At 44.5% G+C, this 23896-nt stretch overlaps 1 protein-coding gene across 4 annotated transcripts in view; it reads left to right on the top strand.

Moving 5' to 3' along the window:
• bcor (BCL6 corepressor) overlaps nucleotides 1-23896 on the top strand; it is a 274104-nt gene that overhangs the window by 70523 nt on the left and 179685 nt on the right. Inside the window, exon 1 of one of the 4 annotated variants that reach the window (XM_067992879.1) lies at nucleotides 17836-17944. The exons of the other annotated variants lie outside the window; for them this stretch is intronic. The gene's annotated coding sequence lies outside the window, so the exon portion shown is untranslated. Of the gene's footprint in view, nucleotides 1-17835; nucleotides 17945-23896 lie in introns of those variants that run through there. 4 annotated transcript variants of the gene reach the window in all.

Here is a 23896-nt window from a genome sequence, read left to right as displayed (position 1 = left end):
TTGTGTCTTTAAGAGGAAGTAAGTGCAGCACCCTGCAATTTCACATTGATCTTTATCAACACAAATACTGTCACAATCGATTTAAAAAGGTCAAAGAGCTCATTTTGGTGCAAAGTTTGTTAACTAGTTTTATTACTACTTATATGCGATTGGATGTGAAAACTTATTGCTTATTGATTTCTGTTGTAATGAAAGAAAAAAAATGTGCAGTACCACAGTGGTAATCATGCAGATATTGTGCACAATTGCTGCCAACATCCATCAAAAGAAAGATTTAGCCAAAGGTCCACACACCAAAACAGATGAAGTTTCAGTATTGTAGTAATTTGCTGACAAAGTACCCAGTTCATAAACAATGCTTGTTTTGATGTTACTTCAACCCTTAGTACTGAATGTCATTTACATTAATTCCGCCCCCCCCCCCGCTGCCGCCATCTTTTTTCTCTGCCTATTTTCCCTCTCCTTAAGGTAATGACTACTTGCTGGGGTATAGTTCCATGGGCATTGATTGGCTTATAGTACCCAGCTCAAGTGAGCTTAGAGCTGGCATGCCCGGTGGGCCATTCAACTGTGGGGGGCATCACAGTCAACCCTGCACTTTCAGCAGGGATTCACTGAGTAGCAATGAGCAGCAATAACCGTGGACAATTCCCCCCCCCCTTGCCAGTCACTGTGCCCTAACTGCTGCCCAGGCTGAGATTTTCTTTTAAATTATGTAAATACCGTGTTACAATTGTGGGAAAAAAAGCTCCTTGTGGGTAATACCTTAAAGAATTTTTTTTTTACAGGTTTGTTTATTTTCCTTTTTGGTTTGAATGTATTGTTGCATTCCTTAAACTAAGAGAAAAAAATGTTGATGCATTCATATTCCTAGGTACTTTTTTCCTCAATTTTCTCACTTCCTCTCCTGAAGATATCGTCCTCATGAACTACCAGAGTTTCAGTACCTCTTCATGACCATTCATCATGTATGAACCTACACAGTGACTGTTGTAGGCTATTTGACTGTGGAGGGTATCAGAGCTGAGCTTAATCTAATCCTTACCGAACATTCACAACTGCATATTTTTCAGTATGGCTCTTGTTAGTTCCCTTTTTTATTTTAGTAGAAAAAATTAATATCCTTTTGTGATTGATTATCAGTGCATCAAGGATATGGGGATCCCTGAATGACAGCTAGCAAAGATGTGAATAAGCCTGCGTTACAAGCAAAACAAATAAGGCTGAGTGAGTGTTACACAATCCCATTTAAAAATAAATTGTTCTCGGGATTTGGATGACTGGCAAAGCTGCATTTACTGTCCATCCATGGTTGTTATAACAAACCAGTAGTTCAGAGGACATCGAGAATCAACCACGTAGTGATAGATTTAAGTTACGTATGGACCAAACCAGGTTCAGGTTTCTTTCCTTGCCTGACATGAGATCCGGTTTTGTTTTTATCGATTGGACAGCATTCAGGGTCATTTTTCTAGTGCCACAAATTAGCAGATTTATTGAATTCATGTTATCCATTGAGCACACTCCAGGCAGCGCTATTCCTCTATCATTATTTCCATCCCCATATTGCCAGTTTTATCCTGCTTTCAGTGGGCAAACTGCATTTGGTAAACTGACACATGTTCATTCCGAACTGTATTCCTTTTAATTATACAGTTTTTTTGTTGTTTTTATTAATGTTCCTGGCTTAGAAGGGTGGGTGTAATGTTTACTTGTTATACGAGTGAGCGTCCCTTTTCTCTTTGTATGCAACCGGAACGTTTTAAATCTGTGGACTGGAAAGTGATGTAGAAGTAGAGTCCCCGCCCTCCCATGCGGTGTACAAAAAAATGCTCTTTATTGATTAAGCTGGTTTCGGATAGTTTGCACCAGCTGCTCATATCAATGTGCGTTTTCACATCTTTCACGTGGATTACATAAAGGGAATTGAGTCCGGCGAACGGAACATTGCCAACGTTAATTATCGGACCAAATAAAACAACATCTACTAAAGTGTGCTTTAGAAAAACTCTTCCCAGTGCTTGCTTAATGTTCCTTACCATAATAATCAATAAACATTGATCAGTCCACCGTCCGTTGGAATTTATAGGCGCTATGCCTAACCCTGACACATCAGTGCTGTGTTTATGCAGGACCAATATTTGTACCTTTGGTAAACAGTCTGCAGGTTTTACTCAACGTATTATGAGCTCAGAAAAAGGAAGATTATTTATTGAAGACTGAAATATTCATAATTCGCTTGAAAGCCTTATGTCTGGTCTGCTAGGTGCTATAGTCAAAAACGTGCATCCACGTTAATTAAAAAGAGAATCTCTGCAAATTCAAAATGTCTGTTTTCCTAAAGCTATCGCTTTTATCGTGGGCTGTCTATCTAATCGCTATTTAAAAAAATAAATAAAAGAGCGACTCATCCGTGTTTCATTACTGTTTAACCTTTCAGTGGTTGTTTGGTAAGTGTCCAAGTGATCTATGTGCGTGCCTTGCTATTGACAGAACAAAACGCCTGTGCAGAGTTTGTGACCGCCGCAGATCTTGCTAACGGTGTTTAGAGCTGGAAGGCTCGATTTCGACCTTGCTGTGAAAAGAATGATTACATCAAACCACGTGGCAACACTGGATACACAGCACAAACCCAACCCATTGAAACATCAAAAATAACCGTCAACAAATTCACAAGGAGCAAGCTGAGGATGGGGAAGGGAGGACTACACAAGATTTAACGGCAGAAACACAATCCTGTGTGGAAACACAGATCAACGACACATTCCAATCGCGAACAACTGTCAGGACGAAAAGTTGGTAACATTTTAACCAGGACATAATAGAACGAGCCAGTCCACTGTGGAAGGTTGATAGAACCAAAAAGTACAAGGCCTTGTGATAACAGTTGACAATTTACATTTCGCGAACTTAGACCGGTTTTTGGATAAACCCGGGGACCCTCTTTGCTTAGTTGATTTTCAAAATTGCAAAGTCGGCACAAAAATGCTGTGTGTTAAGCTATGTCTAACACAGCGTATCCTCCGTACAAATAACAACCTACATAATAATCTAATGTTTATCAGCTATATGGCCAAATCAGTATGAGGACCGTCATGCTGAAGCCGTGACGTGCGCTGGTCAGACTGCATCTTGAACACTGGTTCAGTTCCGGTCACCCAAGCACGATGGAAACATTCATTGATCCAGAAAAGGAGTATGAGGCTAATCCCCAGTTTAAGAGAACTGACTTATGAGAAAGGTTAGAAAAACTCACTCGTTAGCCTTAAAAGTGAACAAGAGAGCTATATAAAGGTGCTAAGTGGAATAGAAAGGGTTAATCCGCAGCACTGTTCCAGGTTAAACCTCAACTGAAGGACAAGGGAACATGGGTGCTAACTTGTTAAAGGCAAGTTGAGGACTGATGTCAGGAAGCACATTTTCATGGAGTGTGATTAATACCTGCAATCGGCTTCACTAAGGCAGTGGAGGCAAAAACTCTGGAATCATGGAAAAGGCAGTTGGATGCTGTGATGAGGGAACCTATGGAAAGATGAGGAGACCTTCTCTCACAGACCTTTGTTCTTTCTTTCCTCCCTTCCCCCTCCCCTTTCCCTGGCTCTCTACTTGCTTAAAAACTTTAACTCTTTAACATCTTCCCGTTCTGACGAAAGGTCTTCGACCTGAAACATTAACTCTGTTTCTTTCTCCACAGATGCTGCCTCACTTGCTGAGCTTTTCCAGCATTTTCTGTTTTTACTATGGAAAGATAAGCTCGATAGGTCAAATCACCTTCCACATCTGTAATTACATGTGATATTTATGATCTAGGAGGAGTCAACAGCCCAAATGGTGCAAAGCACAAAATTGTACTCCACTATTGGATCAGTCCACCTCCAGACAAATTAAGCAGATGCAGGTCCCAAAGAGGCTGAGCTTTCACCTCTTCTGAACAATTGTAATATTTGAAAATGTCATTATTATTGGTCAATGTATGCCATATACATGGGCAGTGATTATCGATCCACTGTCAAGAGTCCCAAGAGGTCAGTGGTGGGTGGGATGAGCAGGGTGGGAAGGCGGTTGGTGCGGGTGCACTGGGTGGGAAGTTCTGCAAGAAACTATGGGGCAGTTGGGGTTGCTGCTCATTAGGAGTGCCTCAATGGGCCCTTTGGAGACTGTTGAGAGGCACAGAGGGCAGCTATGGATTTATCCAAGAGGGATTCAAACTTGGGATGGCAATAAGAGAGTAAGAAGGCAGAGGAACAGTGAAGGGTTGGGGTATGCATTTGGGGGAGGGGAGGGGAGGGAAGGGGTGGGAAGTACCTGAGAAGGGAAAAAAGAAAAGTGGCACGACCATGTGACAGAAAGGGGGGGAGGCAGGAGAAAGCGACCCAAGAAGGGTCAAGATAAGAGAAAAAGGAAATAAAAGAGAGATAGAAGTGATGGGTTTTGAGTCTGCAGCAGCAGCCAAATGCCCACGCGAATGGACACAGAGGATATATTAACATATTGAACCTGTGTTAGTGTATCATTATCCCTCAAGCAGGGAGTTAAAATTAATCTTTCATTTTAAGCATGCCCCAAATTTTCACCTTTGTATTTTTAATCCCTTGGGTTTCAAAACCAACGCTTCAGTTACCTTCTCCGATGATACATTTTACCAAGAATATCTATAATACTTCACACATGTATACAATTGACAGAAGAAGAACACAGGTTTGAAATGCAATTCTGAATGATCCCAGACGACTTAAACAGTTCACTTGATGGTGTCAAATACAAAATCTGTACAATAAACCATGTTTTCACATCAAAGCTACAATGCCATTAATTAAAAGAAACAAGGAAACAAACTTGTTGAAAAGTGTCAACTATGTCCTCAATGCTGTTCAGTCATTAAAATTCGCCCTGCAGTTAGGGACTGGTGAGCACATGTATGTATTTACGACTGCAGGCATTATGTACTTCCCCATAACTTCGTAGTGATGCCACTGGCCGTTGACTAATGGTGCACTTATACTGCCGGTCTGACTGTTGAAGAGTAGATGCAAAGTGGGGGACCAGAAATATGAGTACTTTCCCTGCTGCCACTGTGTTTACCTTGCAAGTAAGGAACTTGGCTCATAGGTGGTAACACCTTACCCCTTACAAAGCCTCCCCACTTGGCTGTACTTTCCACCACCTGTCCCGTCCAAACCACCGTAATGGTAGTGTGGTACCAGCTCATACCTATAGGGTTCCCAACTCTTGACTTATCCCTTGAAGTTTGATTACGTGGCATTTGATAACATGATATTTGATCATATGGCATCTGGTCACATGACATTTGGTCACGTGACAGTTATAGTAGTTGACCCCCAATAGTGCAGCAGAGTCATGGGTGCACTGGGATTCCTACTCCGCTGCATTTACGATGGTGCTGCGGTTCTGAGGAACTTTGGTCCCAATAAGTGTTACTTTAGAATTTTTATCGATCCAGGATGCACAAGATTGCTGGGCAGAATTCTTCTGACTGCTTTTTTTGAGCCCTGGTACCCCGAGTAGTAACATGCAGTGTATGACTCACTGGATGTCTTCTATTTTAATTTTCCCTGATTTCACCATTGGAATTTAATCTTGTTATTTTCTGTTAGTTTGTTTTGTTTACATCTCCCACATGTTTAGTTATTCTTTCCTTTCGGGTGGAAGAGGGTGGGTTGTGCCACCAACAGCTGCAGGCTGCGCTTTCTGGGGGAAAATATGACCTGCAACCCTCAGCAGCCATCTTCCCATCCCTTCCTCCATCACTCTGACTTCCACCATTTCCTCACTCCCATCACATCCCCATCCCTTCGCCTTACCATTACCCCCTTCCCATCAGTCACTATCCCTACCCATTCCTGTTGCCTCTCCTACCTCTTCCCCTTTGGATAACTCACTTAACCTCTGTATCCTTCTACTTTGCTTTGATGACACTCTCATCACCCTTTACACCTCCATCCACTGCCCTCTCACTCCCACTTTCTTCCCTAAAGAGTGTGTGATGAGGCCAGAGGCTCCCTCATCCTCAATCTGGTTCGCACCTACCCTCCTATTCGCTTCTTTCTAGTGGCTTTGTTTACTTTCAAAATTCATACTTGCTTTTTTAAAAAAAACAATTGAGGATGAGGAGAGACACTTTTACCTATGTTTGTGGTCAGGAAGTACATGCCCTATGTAAATTTTTATTACAAGTTATTAATTTTTCAGGTATAATGTGAAAGGAGGTAAAATGGACCCACACTTTCAAATCAAATCTCTACAAGTACAGTTGCATCAAAATTTTGAGATTAAAAAGTATTTAAGATACTAAACAAATATAAGTTGTGCAACTATAACTCTCCCTCAAAACAGAAACAGTGACATTTCACACATTACATTGGAAAGGGAGTGGTGTTTGCTGGGTAGTTTCATTTCTGTTTTAAATTACACTTACATTTTTAAAATACTCAAGGATCTCCCATGGCATTGATCATGGGTGGTATTCAGAAGCAAAGCCAAGGATTCTGAGATGGATCACTCAGGCCTGGGAGTCATAGAGTCATAGAGTTATACAGCATGGATAGAGGCCCTTCGGCCCATCGTGTCCGCACCGGCCATCAGCCCTGTCTACTCTAATCCCATATTCCAGCATTTGGTCCGTAGCCTTGTATGCTATGGCATTTCAAGTGCTCATCCAAATGCTTCTTGAATGTTGTGAGGGTTCCTGCCTCCACAACCCTTTCAGACAGTGAGTTCCAGACTCCAACCACCCTCTGGGTGAAAAAGTTCTTTCTCAAATCCCCTCTAAACCTCCCGCCTTTTACCTTGAACCTATGTCCCCTTGTTATAGAACCCTCAACGAAGGGAAAAAGCTCCTTAAGGGTATCCATCCTATCTGTGCCCCTCATAATTTTGTACACCTCAATCATGTCCCCCCTCAGCCTCCTCTGCTCCAAGGAAAACAAACCCAATCTTCCCAGTCTCTCTTCATAGCTGAAGCGCTCCAGCCCTGGTAACATCCTGGTGAATCTCCTCTGCACCCTCTCCAAAGCGATCACATCCTTCCTGTAGTGTGGCGACCAGAGCTGCACACAGTACTCCAGCTGTGGCCTAACCAGTGTTTTATACAGCTCCATCATAACCTCCTTGCTCTTATATTCTATGCCTCGGCTAATAAAGGCAAGTATCCCATATGCCTTCTTTACCACCTTATCTACCTGTTCCGCCGCCTTCAGGGATCTGTGAACTTGCACACCAAGATCCCTCTGACCCTCTGTCTTGCCTAGGGTCCTCCCATTCATTGTGTATTCCCTTGCCTTGTTAGTCCCTCCAAAGTGCATCACCTCGCACTTTTCCGGGTTAAATTCCATTTGCCACTGTTCCGCCCATCTGACCAACCCATCTATATCGTCCTGCAGACTGAGGCTATCCTCCTCACTATTTACCACCCTACCAATCTTTGTATCATCAGCGAACTTACTGATCATACCTTTTACATTCATATCCAAGTCATTAATGTAGACCACAAACAGCAAGGGACCCAGCACCGATCCCTGTGGTCTCCTAGGGAGCCTAGGAGAGCTTTGTTGGATGGGTCTGTGATGGGAGCAGAGTCATAGTGTGGTGTGGGCCTGCAGGAATAATTTTCATAATATAAACTAGAACAATCTGTTGCAGGGTTAACACTTCGTAGGGCACTGAAGCATGCATGAAGACCCAAGAAATATTGGCAGGAAAGGCCCAGAATTATAAACAAGCTCGAGGGAAGGAGCAAACCTAAAGTCCCAGGCCACAGAGAGGATAGGCCCCTGGGGGCAAAATTTATTGGATAGATTTCCAACAAGACGTGGAATTTTATGGGTGTGCTTAAAGATTTTTTGTGTATTATTTAAGTATTTATGCATTACTTGTTTTGGAAACCTTATTTTTAACCCTATAGGGGTAATTTTACAAAAGCACAATCCTGGCACAGTACTTTGCCCACCAGGAGTGCAAATCAGGAATTTGAGTGTGTATTTAGAAACTTAACTAGACTGAAACTTAACTGGACCAGCCACATAAATACTGTGGCCACAAGAGCAGGTCAGAGGCTGGGTATTCTGTGGTGAGTGACTCACCTCCTGACTCCCCAAAGCCTTTCCACCATCTACAAGGCATAAATCAGGAGTGTGATGGAATACTCTCCACTTGCCTGGATGAGTGCAGCTCCAACAACACTCAAGAAGCTCGACACCACCAAGGACAAAGTAGCCCGCTTGATTGGCACCCCATCCACCACCCTAAACATTCACTCCCTTCACCACCGGCGCACAGTGGCTGCAGTGTGTACCATCTGCAGCAACTCGCCAAGGCTTCTTCGACAGCACCTCCCAAACCCACGACCTCTACCACCTAGAAGGACAAAGGCAGCAGGCACATGGGGACAACACCACCTGCACATTCCCCTCCAAGTCATACACCATCCTGACTTGGAAATATATCACCGTTCCTTCATCATCGCTGGGTCAAAATCCTGGAACTCCCTACCTAACAGCACTGTGGGAGAACGTTCACCACACGAACTGCAGCGGTTCAAGAAGGCGGCTCACCACCACCTTCTCGAGGACAATTAGGGATGGGCAATAAATGCTGGCCTTGCCAGTGACGCCCACGTCCCATGAACGAATGTAAAAAAAAATTTCCCTTCAATTTGATACCCATTAAAATAATCAGAAAATCATGGAGGGTGCTGCTCAAATTCCTAATACATTCTGTTGGCAGGAGAGGTTCAGCACCCATAATGCAATTTTGTAAAATTGCCCCTTATTTTCTGAGGTACTGCGAAAACAACATGACACAAAGCATTTTCAGTGATTCCATTGGTTCCCCTTCTCCTCCTTGCTAATTGTTTATTGGTAGCTGTTTGCTGATTCTTCATTGCTCGTTTTCCTATCTGCTTGCTGCATGTTCATCATTAGCTTTCTCACATATTGAGCAATATTTCAAATGATCAGCATTGTGATTTGTTGTGATTAGTTTTTTTAAAGATATAAATATAGAAACATAGAAAATAGGAACTGGAGTAGGCCATTCTGCCCTTTGAGCCTGCTCTTCCATTCAGTATGATCATGGCTGATCCTCTATCTCAATACCATATTCCCGTGCTCTCCCTATACTCCTTGATGCCTTTTGTGTCTAGAAATCTATCTAGCTCCTTCTTAAATATATTCAGTGACTTGGCCTCCACAGCCTTCTGTGGTAGAGAATTCCACAGGTTCACCACCCTCTGAGTGAAGAAATTTCTCCTCATCTCAGTCCTAAATGTCCTACCCTGTATCTTGCGATTGTGCCCCCTCATTCTGGACCCCCACAGCCAGGGGAAACATCCTCCCTGCATCCAGTCTGTCTAGCCCAGTCAGAATTTGGAAGTGCAACTGGAAGCCAACTTTGGTGCTACTTGTTGACCCTCACCTCTGCTGTACTCCTAGTTTTATATGATCAACCTTCTGCTGACTTCAACAGTGCTGTTGACAACAACCTCATAGTATAATACCCCATTTGTATTGCAAAGCCTCTTCTAGTGGGAGTGTTTCTGCAATAATACCTGCTTCCCACGGTGCTGAATTCACTTTTTATACTGTGAGGTGGATTCATCAACAATGAAACAACTACATGTACAACATTTACATGCGCAGAGTTATTCAAAAGCAACTGTTAAAGACTTTACTGAATTTTGGGAGAACATCTATACCAACCAGCAATGAAGTTAACTGTGAGCCACGCAGCCAGAATGAAATGGTGGACTTGACAGCAAAGCATGCCAAAGTCAGTTATTTACTTTTGCTTCATATAGCGCACTTGCACTTGCAGGGAGCAAAACCACCTCACAAGATGTTGCTCACTAAATCTGCATCTGAAGGCAGGGTGTAATGTTAAAGCTAATTTTAGACTCACTGGTGACCATTGTGATAGCCATATTCATAAATGCAAATTGTGAATCAGCAACAATTTTCAGTTCAATTTTTTAAACTATTCTATTGGTCCTCAGACGATGACTATATAGTTTTGCTATCACATTTACGATGGGTTAATGAATCATTACTTTACTGCTTTTATACTTTTCAGATGTACCACTTTCACAAAAGCAAAACTTAGGGCTTAGCCCTAAATCATCATTAATAGAGTCAAACCAGCATTCTCAAAGTCTTTCTCTTGGTTATGATTTCTCCATAACAATCTTCACCAATCTGTCACTACTCATTTTACTTATATGTCTGAACCATCTGAGTTACCTTTCAGTAGTTAGGTCCACTGCTATTTATCTCATTCCAATCCTTTTTTTGTATTGAGTTTCTAAGCCTGTGGATAAAGTAAGCCATTTCTGCCACTGATGATCTTTGCCCAGTACACATAATAGATTGTACAAGTCCTTTTAAATCCATGCTTATTTGCCAAAATGAAAGACTCCCTTTAACAAAGTTCCATAGGTGTTTCACTGTAATGGAAAATTAAATACTGCTGTTGGTCTTAAATTTCCTGGCTGGGACATGTATGCTTGCCAGCCCATAATTTTTCCTCTGTTAAAAGTGAATGGACAGAAAAATCGCAGGCTAGCAAGCACAGAAGCGGAAAACCCTGGCCATTTTCTGCTACTCGATGTTATTTAGTGGGCAATTTCAAAGTGTACTTAATGCTGCTATTACACTGAAGTTTGCAGTGCATTACTATCCTGCATTCGAGTAATGATTCAAGTTGGGAACTGGAGTTATGCTGCTTGAAGTTCTGCATGTGTGTGCCCAAATGCTTGGTATGTTGCTTACTGGTCTCTGACTGCAGTGAGTTTTCTGCCAATTCAGAAGAACTGGCACTCTGTTGCTTTCAATTGTAGAATTAGACTAGTGGTACCAGAGAGCAGTGCAAAGGAAAAATGATACCAGCCAGCAATAGCATTTTTTGGGGGCTGGGGAATGGAACTCTTCCCATTTCAAGCACCCAGGCAGTGAAATTCAACTTCAGTGGAGGTGCAAAACAGGCAGTAGTGAATCAGACAGCTGTTATATACCCAGCCCAATTTCGCCTTCCACTGACTTCAATGGAAAGGGGTGTATAACAGATGGCCAATTCTCTACCGTCCGTTTTGCGTCCTGCCAAAATTGAATTTCACCCCACTCAGTGTCAATATCAAACACTTGCAGATCAGGTATAAACAGCCAAATGCAGAGTTCCTACTACTTTGCCCGAACCTCAGAAGAACATCCTCTACTTACTCAGAGTGACAGCTTTTCCATTGCCTAGATCAGCCATCTAGTGCCCCCACCACCACCAAATAAGATTGCCATTTAGTACCAAATCAGGGTCAGTTTTGTATGGTAGGTCCATTCCCACTAGCAACTGGATTGATATGGCCCTCAAAACACCCTTACAGTCAACAGACATGGAGAATTTCATCTCATTATTCTATGCTGGATTTCAACCCAAGTGCCAGAACTGAAAGGCCAGTGTCTAACCAGTTGTGCCACCCAGTTCCCCTCTATAGCATATTTGATGCTGATGTGCCAGAAATTTCAGTTTAGGACTGAACAAAAGTTGCATTGTAATAACAGCAAACTATTTATTTTTAGTTAAGAACTGATGGGTACTGTTTTATTTCACCTCCCCTCTCCCTTCTCTTGTGAAGACAGTCACTTATTTCTGAGGTACAGTTTCAGTCACAATCTGGTACCTTATCCAAGTGGTCATTTTTCAGCCAGCTGTTCAGCTGCGGAAGGGGCATTGCAGTCAAATCGAATCCTGTCCTTACCTGTGCAGTGCCATCTGCTATCCTAGATAGCATTCAGGAATAGAAACCCTAGGCCTATCCCATGACTGAGGTCAACTGTAGAGTCCCTACTGCCCTGTTGGCTAATATCAGATAATTTAGCGCATACTTTCTTGAATTATACTACTCAACTACTAACTGGATAAATTCTGAGTAGTCAGGGGAAGCGGCACTTCAAAAAAAAATCAACTGATTGTGTGAGCAGAATTTTGATGGGATGCCTTTCAGCATTAAATAATACCATGCATTAACATGTTGCATGCCAATATTGCACAATATGATTTCATCCCAATTGTCTTTAACAACTTAGTCTAAGCATTAACCCCCTGAGCACTGGATCTCCTATATTAATTGCTGCTGCACACTTTCCATTTCCTTGCCTTCATTTTTGCTTAAGAACATAAGAACATAAGAAATAGGAGCAGGAGTAGGCCAATCGGCCCCTCGAGCCTGCTCCGCCATTCAATAAGATCATGGCTGATCTGATCCTAACCTCAAATCTAAATTCATGTCCAATTTCCTGCCCGCTCCCCGTAACCCCTAATTCCCTTTACTTCGAGGAAACTGTCTATTTCTGTTTTAAATTTATTTAATGATGAAGTTTCTCCTCATCTCAGTTTTGAAAGAGCAGCCCCTTATTCTAAGATTATGCCCCCTAGTTCTAGTTTCACCCATCCTTGGGAACATCCTTACCGCATCCACCCGATCAAGCCCCTTCACAATCATATATGTTTCAATAAGATCGTCTCTCATTCTTCTGAACTCCAATGAGTAGAGTCCCAATCTACTCAACCTCTCCTCATATGTCCACCCCCTCATCCCCGGACGGGAGGTTGACGGGAGGTTTTATCATCTGTCAAAGGCAAAGGTCTGCAGTGGAAGACTCTTTAGGGATGCTTTGCAGCACCTCTGGAGACTGGATTGGAGATTGATGCATGACACTGTGGTGGGCAATGAGTACCTACACCACTTTAGTGATGTTCCAGCTGTGTGTGCATTTTGCAGCTAGTAAAAGATTGTTTTTCATTTGCATTTGCAGTGTCAGAGGTTACAGCCCCTATTTCACGATTTGAAGAGGCTCCTCCTTAATTTATTGCTGCACTTCTCAGCAACATTTTTTTTCTTTGGTCATAGGTAGAACAGGTCAGAGGACTTCTTATTTGGTTTGCTCCTAAATTTAGCTAAATCAACCAGTGGTAAGTTCATGATGTGAATGACCACTGCGAAAGGTCTCTCTTACTGCTTGCCCGTGTTTGATATGTGCCTGGGTGACCATAAAGTATGAACATGCTATGGCCACCAGTTCACTGGAAGCTTTCCGTAACCTGTGGAAGTCAAAGGATTGACTGCATTATTGATTCAATTTTGATGATTGTATTTTGAAGTACCCAATATTGATTTTAGTTGGACAACTTCCCATTTCCTTTTATTAGCATTGCCTTCCTCTTTTGGGAACCCTAGTAGATGCTCTGGTGGTATAGGGCTCAGTCTCCATAAAAAAAGGATACTTACTGCGGGAAGGGAACTCTGAGGCCTACAGACAAGTAGCGTCAGGCTGCAGGGGCCCCCAACCAGCTTACTCACCAGTCACAAGCACGTCCATGTTTGGATGTGATTTTCACTTGAAAGACCGGCTAGTTACATCTTTGATACAAACATGTCCATCCTCTGAATCTAGGCCTTTTTTTGGCTGGAGAACTGGTCTTCAAAGCTAGCTTTCAAGCATCAAAAACTATTTTTAAAACAAATATTGTGCTGATATCTAAAATGGACAGTGGGAGCAGGGATGCAGAAGAAATCCAAGTTAAAAAATTTGAAGTTAAAATCAATACCAAAAAAATGTCAGAGTAGGTAGGAAGAAGTTAACATAAATAATAGGGCAGAGAGAAAGTGAGGAAATAAGGTAGAAAAAAAGAGACAAAAGATTATTTTCATGTGAATTGATTTGCACTTAATATTTATTGTCAATATTACAGTAACAAAGCTATTTCTGATGTTTCAATGTTCCCTCTTCTCCCCCTGCCCTCCCTCTCCCTCTTCCCCCAGCTCCCTCTCGCCCTCTCCTCCTGCTGTCTCTCTCTCCCTCTCCTCCCCCTGCTCCCTCTCCATCTCCACCCACCTCTCCCTCTCCTCCCCTGCTCCCTCTCCAACCACCTCTCCCTCTCCCTCTCCACCTACCTCTCCCTCTCCCTGCTCCCTTTCTCTCTCCACCCACCTCTCCTACCCCCACCCTCTGCTCCTCCCTCTCCCCCTCTCTCTGCTGCCCCCTTTCTCTCTCTCTCTCTCTCCTGCCCCTCCTCCCTCTCTCCCGCCCCGTCTTCCCCTCCTTCCCCCCTCTACCCCCACTCCTTCCTCCTCCCGCCCCCTCCCCATCCTCTCTCTCCTGCACCTTTCACTATCTCTCCTGCCGCTTCCCTTTCACTCACACGCACCCCATTTCTCACTCTCTCTCCAGCCCACCCCCTTCTCTCCCTATCCCACCCCCTTTCTCTCTCTCTCTCTCGCCTGCCCCCCTTTCTCTCTCTCGCCTGCCCCCCTTTCTCTCTCTCGCCTGCCCCCCTTTCTCTCTCTCGCCTGCCCCCCTTTCTCTCTCTCTCTCTCCTGCCCCCCTTTCTCTCTCTCGGCTGCCCCCCTTTCTCTTTCTCTCTCTCTCCCTCTCTCGCCTGCCCCCCTTTCTCTCTCTCTCCCTCTCTCACCTGCCCCCCTTTCTCTCTCTCTCCCTCTCTCGCCTGCCCCCCTTTCTCTCTCTCCCTCTCTCGCCTGCCCCCTTTCTCTCTCTCCCTCTCTCACCTGCCCCCCTTTCTCTCTCTCCCTCTCTCGCCTGCCCCCCTTTCTCTCTCTCCCTCTCTCGCCTGCCCCCCTTTCTCTCTCTCCCTCTCTCGCCTGCCCCCCTTTCTCTCCCTCTGCTGCCTGCCCCCGTTTCTCACTCTCTCCTGCCTGCCCCCCATTCTCGCTCTCTCTCACTCTCTCTAGTCCACCCCCTTTCTCTCTCTCACTCTCTCTCACCTGCCCCCTTTCTCTCTCTCACTCTCTCTCACCCGCCCCCTTTCTCTCTCTCTCACCCGCCCCCTTTCTCTCCCTCTCATTCTCTCGCCCGCCACCTTTCTCTCTCTCTCGCCCGCCCGCTTTCTCTCTCTTACTCTCTCTCACCCGCCCCTTTCTCTCCCTCTCGCTCGCCACCTTTCTCTCTCTCTCTCACCTTTTTCTCTCTTAGTCTCTCTCACCCGTCCCCTTTCTTTCTCTCTCTCCCACCCCCTTTCTCTCTCTCTCTCTCCCACCCCCCTTTCTCTCTCTCTCTCTTGCCCACCTGCCCCATTTCTCTCTCTCTCTCCCGCTCACCCCTCTTTCTCTCTTCCCCCCTTCTCTCCCACCTGCCTCACCTATCTCTCCGTCTCCCGCCCGCCCATCTCTCCCTCCCTCCCTCTCCCGCCCGCCCCCTCATCTCTCCCTCTCCCGCCCCCTTGCTCTCTCTCCTCTTTCTTTTTCCCTCCCCTGCCCACCTCCCGTCTCCCTCTCCCGCCTGCCACCTTTCTCTCTCTCCCCCCCTCACGCCTGCTCCTCCATTCTCGCTCTCTCCCTCTCCCGTCTGCCCGCCTCCCCCTTTCTCTCTCTCTCCCTCTCCTGCCCGCCCCCCCTTTCTCTCTCTCTCCCTCCCTCTCCCGCTCACCTCCTCTCTCTCCCTCCTGCCTCATTTCTCTCCCTCTCACACCCACCCCCCGTTCTCTCTCTCTCTCTCATGCTCACCCCCCTGTTCTCTCTCTCTCTCCCCCCCTCCAGTCTGCTTCCCCGTTCTCTCTCTCTCTCTCCCCTCCAGTCTGCTTCCCCTTTCTCTCCCTCTCCCGCCCGCTCGCCGTTCTCTTTCTCCCTCTCCCACCCGCTCCCCATTCTCTCTCACGCTCTCACACCCGCCCCCCCTGTTCTCTCTCCCTCTCCCTCCCGCTCCCCCATTCTCTCTCTCTCTCTCCCTCTCCAGCCTGCCCCCCCTTCTCTCTACCCTGTCCCTTTCCTCTTGCACCCTCTCTCTCCTCCCCCCCCCTCCACTGTGTGGTTTCCTTTCAGAAAAGGAAGTTTTCTTCCTCATTTAGAATTCAGCAAATGCAGAACCTGGCAAGGAATGTCAATGTTCAGCATTTTGAACAGTACTATTTTAATGCCTGCAGCAACCAAAAAACTGAAGGAAAGAAAAGCACTCGCATCAAAAAGGCCAGAGTTCTCAACAAAAGCAGCTAATGCATGGGACAAAATCAACAGGAAATACAAATTTTAAAAAACCTTATCCAATAAACATGATGCCTTGCTTGAGCAGCCAGGCCCCAGAATCCTGATGCATGTAAATAAAACATGTGAGCAGCATGCCGTGGGCATCCTCTTACCCATAGTTGGCAATTCTGTCAGGGGACCATATTTACTTAATGGATCGATTTAAATGAGGCTCATACGTGCTGATAGCGCAGTTTCATTTTTACATTTAAAAATTACTGGTCAGGATTTGGTGTGCGTGGCCACAAGTCCAATTTTCTGAAGGAAGAGTCCTCTACTACTAACAGAGCCTCAGAAAATATGCCTTCCTGGGAGATTGGAAATGTTGATTGGGAAATTCGTAATCGTTCTGGTTGTGACTATGGCCAGCTTAACTCAATTTGCAGCATTGTGCTTCTCAGTCAAAAGGTTCTGTTTTAAGCTCCATGCCAGAATTTGGCACATAATCCATCTGACTCCAGTACAGTGCTGATCCACTGCTGCATTATTGGTGCTCACCAGATGAGATGAGGCCCTACCTGCCTGTTCAGGGGGTACCGACGGACGTTGTAGATCCTGTGGTGCTACTACTGGAAGAAGATCGAGTTGTTCTGGCGTCTTAACCAACACCATCAAGAACATATTAACTAGCCTTATTTTGTATAAGTCACTGGGTTTCAAAGTAATTCATTGTATGTGGAACGCGTTGAGACCCTTCTGAGGAAATTGATAAAGCGCTGTAAAAATGCAGGTATTTCTATGTTAAACAGGCTTTGATTTTTTTGTACAGATTTTAAGTGTGTTCCACCGTGCAACGTCAAAACCATGTATTCAGCCATCTGCACAAACTTTAACCAGCAATAAACCCTTCCTACAAACATTTGCCAATCAGCTTGGCACAAGCATAGAAAGATTAGGTCTACAGACAATCCGACAAGTGCCAACAATCATTGGTGAAAGCCCCGTCGACACGAAGTTATTAGATGTAAATGTTCAGACATTTGCAAAAAGCTGGGTTCAAAAACTGCGGCGAAGTAGCTGTCAATACGTGTTCATTCTTTTAGAAGATCCATTGCTAGACATATGACCGTTTCTAGAACAGGCAACTCTCAGACAAGAACATTATAAATGTACGTGTGCTGCCAAACTATCCCTCAACGATACTAATTTTACAAACACAGTCTGCCAGTTTGGAAAGAAGTTAGCCCCCAGAAAGTCCTAATCGGTCTGCGCTATACCTTTTATTATACACTGCGTTGTAATTTACTAGACCTTCGATACCATTTGTATCTTTTGTCAGTGGAATGGAAAGGAGTGTAGAGCGCAGAGTCCTTTGCACGTATTGCCAGCATCAAGCAAATTACATGGTAATTATGGAGCCTGTAAGGATCGCACGACATCTGTTCTAAACGTTTAATGGACCTGCGATTTGAAAGATCAGACGGAGAGATTTGAAATTGTAGATTATAGGAGCCTCTCGTGATGGCAGAATCGCCCAACGATTCAGAATGTGTCACTGTTTATTTATACTCTCCAAGGTTTTGTATATAATGTGCGGCAGGGTTTCAAAGGTTTTAAAAAAAGAACACATGCGGGAAAACCTCGGACAGTGAAAATGCACGCAGCCATTTTGGGACCTAGACGTTTTTGTTGATTTTTTTTTTAATTAAAAAGGAGGGAAGTTTGAACGAATTCCTGCGACGGTGAAGTGCGGCCACGGGGGGCGGGGGTCATGCGGGGAAACTTGAACACGTGTCACGTGCTTTCAGCTGCTCCCTTGAGGCGTGACCTGGCTACACTGCTTTATAGAGTACCAAACATGAATAACTAGCACTTGTATGGCCCAGATATCGTAGAGAATTAACCTAATGATTGAAGGCAACAGTGTAACCTTTAGGCGTGAAAATTGGCGTTAACAGCTGTAAGGTAAGGAAGACGTGAATATGGCGGTAGTATTATAACATATCCGTGTGTTTAATCCTCACTTAGCATATGTTCATTTTTATGGTCGAAATATGTCGTCCTCGCCTTAGGAACCTCGGACGTACGTGAGGAAGTTAGTTCACCTGTAGGATGCAATCACGTGTGTTCAAATTACAGTGGATAAAAGTGTCAGCCACACAGTGTATATTTCATTGTAGGAGACTCTAAGCGTATTGCTGATAGTTGTTGCCTACACAATACAATTATTTTACGATAGATGCATTAATTTGTAGTGTGTAAAGTGTGATCAATCTGTGCCGTAGGTCACTGTTTGCACAGAGTAAAACACCATGCATACATGCTCCATTTGCTAGCCAGCTTTGGCTTTCTTTCTGGTGGTCAGTACACTGTCTCTATGATAAAATGCGTTACTCTGTAGCACGCAGGGATGTTTCTTCAACTCAATTAGAACAGTGTCTCTAAAAAGGGTAGATAAATACTATATATCAAAAATTAATTTTGTGATTAGCTTCACTTCCTCGCTGAGTTTATTCATTTCTGCCTGATACATATACTTTTGACTAAATGTAATAGTGTGTAGTATGCTAATTATCATTTAAACAACACAACATTGCGTTACCTCGTGATAGCGGCTTGGTTACATTACCGAATGCTACACGTTGTTTGGTAAAATGTTTTAGAGCGTTATATTGATGAATATTAATGAACTAATCTTCTTTCTTAAACTGGATTAGGGCATACCCATTTAGTGCTGTTTGTAGATTGAATGTACCTCAGCTGTTTTACGAGGCTAGACAAACATTGAAGAGTACACATTTGTGCTGGGGAAGGGGAGGCGCTTAGATAAATGAACTCAAAAAATGTTGATCCACTTACATTCTCTTTTTAAAGCGGCTTTGTGAAGATTGGACTTATACAGAGGGGCGCTGATTCTACGTAAAGGACGAACAACCTCGAACATTCTGGGGCACCACGCTCCCTTTTAATGTTTGAGATAGAAAGAGCTGAAAGTGATGCAGAATACGATGCACCAATTGACCGTTTACTGCAGTTAGTGCAACTGACTTGATGGGAACCGCATGTTCCACTGTATTTTAATGAAGCGTGCTCTGTAGATTTATCACAGGTCATAAAAGACAGCTTGCTTCTATAATCAGCAGGAAGCATGTCTGTCTTATGACGGAGGTTGGGTGGCAGTGCTGATTTTATCTAGTGCTAAGGAAGGGGACTCTGACCGCGCTATAAACTGAAGCTTAGAGCCAATGTGATACTATCTCACGGATTTTTAAAACAAATCTTAACGGACATAATCTGTAGCTCGCACCGTTTCACGCTGGTATACAATAGCATTGTGTGAGTTGATTAACAAATTACTGAATGCAAAAACGTATCTCAATGCTTGTAGTGAAGCTGATAAAGGTCATTTAGATGGAGCATTTTGTGGCTGTCACTTGGTCATTTATGGACCGCACGAAGGTCACTTGCTTATTCGATTCGTGATCCGTTTATAAAATATTTAGTTCAATCTCAATTGCAGTAAACATCCAAGAACTAGTTTATGTGAAACAAAGGCACTTTCTGTCACTCCCACCCCCATTTTTGTAAAAGGGTGACTAGTTCGGAACTCAGTGAAAATCAAGTATGGAAATTGTACATGTATGCTACTTTAAAAAAATGTACTGAAATTACTTGCCTGCATCACAAAGACAACATCTCAAAATATGATAGATTTTTAAGAGTTAACTTGGTAATGATGCTTATTCTCAGACACATCTATTCACACTCGGGCAGTTTTCCAGAATGAATGAACGAATGTTGCCTAGGTGCATGTTGTCCTGTGCAGCATCATGTGTCAGATGAAGCTAAGGTTTTAACCGAGAAGATTCGCCAATAGGGCCGCTCTGAGGTGGGAGGTGGCTTAATTGGGAAGGAGTGAATTGCTGCTCTGAGGGTTGATATGTATGGGATGGCGTGTTTTGCGTGCGATGATGTGTGTTATTGTGAAAGGTCGATGTGTCAGCGTACCCGGTGCAGGGAGTTTCCACTCACACCGGACCTTGGTAAAGGTGGGAAAAGCCCACCAAAACGACACGATCAAAAGTCGAAATCTTCTCTGTCCACCAGATGGTTCGCAAGCTTTGGCTCTAACCCTTTTTGACAGACTTTTGGCTACTGTGTTGGGAAAACCTTCCAAATAGGTGCCCATACAGTGTTCCTGGACAGGTTTCTGAGGAGAATCCCAGTACAGTTCTACGGCCGAATCACAGTGTAACAGCTTAAAATACAAAAACAGAAAACACTGAAGACACTCAGCAGGTCAGGCAGCATCTCTCGAGAAAACACAAGTCACTTAACGTCTCAGAACGGAAATACTGCAGATGAACAGAACAAGATGTAGGGGGGAAAACACACATATGACCACATACATAGGAAAAGGCATTGAATGACCTGTAAAGTGCTACGGTGGGATCAGGAAATGGTTAAAGGGCAGAAGTGATATGCGCAGGAGAAATCAAAGAAATAAAAAACATATAGGAGACACTGATAGTGTGAGAAGAGCAAAAGCTGGTTAGGTAAGTAGAATGCCAAGCATGGAAAACTGGCAAAGTGGTGCAGGCTTATGAATCAAGTGAACACAGAACTAAGTGGGCTGCCTGCCAACCAAAGCCATTCTAGAGGCAGCTGCTACTGCGGGAAACAGCGGGTGAAAAGAGGAGATATGTTCTGGACAAAGCTTAAGGGCAGCCTAGACAGGATGAACAAATAGTGGGAAGCACAGTTAATACCAGCAACAGCAGCCTCTCGCAAAGTACTTGGTTTGTCCTGAAAGCTCCTATTAACCAGTATATTACTTTGTGGGTCTGGCTATGTACTTGTATCTGGCAGAGATTCCACCCACACTAGGGTTGCCAACCTTCCAGGATAATTCTGGAGTCTCTAGGAATTAAAGATTAATCTCATGACACTGCTGCACGCAACCCAGGAGAAAAATCATATGGGCATTAAAAAAATGTGTATTTTTTAATTGAAGACTTTTATTAGTTATAAAAATATTGGAGATGGAGGGGGAAAAAAAGGCTGCTTGACTGACAGTCAAGAATGAACCAATCGGGTATGAAGTCTGTTCGCTCTCTAATTGGTGTGGGAAGATGGTGGTCCACAAGCATAGACATGTCAGGTGACTAACGGCAAGACTGTAGGGACAGGGAAGTTGGAAGTCAAGTGATGAAACTTCCAGGAACACATGCAACCAGACTTGGCAACCATAACCCACACTAGTGATTAATAAATATGAGAGGGAGTAGTTGTGATGCATATGTGTGTCAGGGGTTGATAGATGTGCTACCTGTGATCTATGTCAGGCAGTTCGATTTGTATGGGTTCATTTATGTGTGCCAGAGATGCGCAATTGGGCCTCAGTTGTTGAATGCACCGCATAGTGTTTTATTGAGCCATACAAAGCAGGAAGGTTCCAAGGTTCTAACTGTGGTCTATGCTGAATCTAATTGATCCCATCCAAGGGCAGCAATAGTTTCATTATGTTTCTCCTACAGAAGGGCCATCAGCTAAGCTTTTGCCAACTGATACTCTGCCCCTCAAACAGTTCCTGGACTCACTCGCCCTGCACAGCTGTCTCCAAACCCAGACATCGGTTTGTCAGTGATGCCATCTTATCTACAAATCAATTTCATCTCACCACAGAACCTCTAACTTTAACTTTGGACACTCCCTCATTGTCTCCACCCTATTCTCCATTTACAACTAGGATATATGTATCCTAATCTTTATCATGCCTACATTTCCGTGTCCATTTGTGTATGGATTTTGGCTGCTGCTCCAGACCAAGCCCATTACTTCTATCTCCCTTTTTCTTTTTCTTCTCTTTTTACCCCTCTTGAGCCCTTCACGCCTGGCTCCTTGCCTTCCTATTACCCAGTCTGCCTGGTTTCATTTTGCACCCCCCGCCCCAAATCCCTACCCCAATCCTTCATCACTCTCTATGTACTACGTTCCTACCCTCTTGCCATTGTCCCAGACTTAAAACCCTCTCGGACCAGCCCACAGCTTCTCTCTTTGCCTATCTTGGCATTCTTCGAAGGGCCAATCAAGGTACTCATCATTGCCTCCATATGAGCAGCAGCCCTATTCAACTCTCTTTCTGACCTTTCCACCCAGCACTCCCACTGGGGGCAAATCTTATGAACCTCCTTCCCATCCCACTCATCCCTCCCACCAGCCCTCTCCGCATCTCCTTCCAAAATATCCGTTCACTTGCAAACAAGGTCTTTGCCATCAATTACCTTATTGTGGATAATTGCATGACATCTTGGCCTTGATGGAAACTTGGGTCACGGGTGATGACACCTTACCCCTTACTGAAACCTCCCCGCCTGGCTATACCTTCCACCATGGTGGCAGTGTATCCCTTATCATCAAATCTCACCTTAGTCTGTCCACCTATTCCTCTGGCATCTTCTTCTCCCCTGAGCACCTCACCTTTTTCCACCCTTCCCGCCTCTCCCTTAAAATCCTCATTCTCTATCGCCCACTCAAGCCCTATGCTCTTTTGCAACAAGATATTTTCATTGCTTTCCTCCCTCAGCTTCTGCACGGAGCGATTTCTCATTCTTGGTGATTTCAACCTCCATCTCAACTCACCTTGCCCTCTTGCCTCTGAGTTCACTGCCCTCTTGTCCTTCCTTAACCTCTCCCTCCGTACAAAATGTCTCCTACCCATAATCACAGCCACCTCCTCGATCTTACAAATTGATGTGGCCTCTCTGTTCCCATCACCTCAATCAGAGATAAGGCCATCTCTGATAACTCCCTTTTATCCCCCACCACTCACAGCCCCCTTCTCACTTCCTTCTGCGTCTGTTCCTGGGGGGAAAAAAACTCTCCCCTAAGTCACTTACAACGGCACTTTCAAACTCTCAACTGTCTAGCCTTTGGCCCTCTGTTCACCGTGATGCTTCTGCAGCTACCTATCTGCTCAATCACACCCTCACTTCCACCTTTGATGCCCTTTTCCTCAGTAAAACCCTTACTCTCTTCACTCTGGTCATTCCACTTGGTATGACCCTCCCCTTTACTCCCTTAAGTCCAAGGGATGCAGATTTGAACGTTTATGGTGCGCAACTTGTCGAGCCATTCATCGCCAGATCTGGCTGGACCACATCAAACACTATCTGGTCCTGTTCACTACTCAAGGATCATCCTGGAATGCAAAGATAACCCCAGCTTCTTTTCTCCACTACCACCCTTCTCCTTTGCCCCCTCCACCCTCTGATAATGTGCAAGGAGCTCTGGACTTCTTTGTCACTAAGATTGAAACCATCCATTCAGCTGCCTCTGCCACATCCTTCCCTTGCCCTAGCCCTGAACTCGCAGCTGAAGAACATAAGAAATAGGAGCAGGAGTAGGCCATAGTAGCCTGCTCCACCATTCAATATCACAGCTGATCTTCGACCTCAACTCTGCTTTCCCACCCCATCCCCAAATTCCTTGATTCCCTTCGAGTCCAAAAATCTATCGATCTCAACCTTGAATATACTCAATGACTCAGCATCCACAGCCCTCTGGGGTAGAGAATTCCAAAGATTCACAACCCTCTGAATGAAGAAATTTCTCCTCATCTAAGTCCTAAATCGCCAACCCCTTATCCTGAGACTATGCCCCCTAGTTCTAGACTTTCCCGCCAAGGGAAACAGCCTCTCAGCATCTACCCTGTCAAGTCCTCTCAGAATCTTGTATGTTTCAATGAGATCACCTCTCATTCTTCTGAACTCTAGAAAGTATAGGCCCATTCTACTCAATCTCTCCTCATAGGACAACCTTCTCATCCCAGAAATCAATCTAGTGAACCTTCTAAGGCAGGTATTTCCTTCCCTAGGTAAGGAGACCAAAACTGTGCACTGTACTCCAGGTGTGGTC

The sequence above is a fragment of the Heptranchias perlo genome, chromosome 11 (assembly GCF_035084215.1).
Source record: "Heptranchias perlo isolate sHepPer1 chromosome 11, sHepPer1.hap1, whole genome shotgun sequence".
Taxonomy (NCBI): domain Eukaryota; kingdom Metazoa; phylum Chordata; class Chondrichthyes; order Hexanchiformes; family Hexanchidae; genus Heptranchias; species Heptranchias perlo.
Note: the sequence above shows the minus strand (reverse complement) of the source record. Positions and strands in the feature narration are given on the sequence as shown.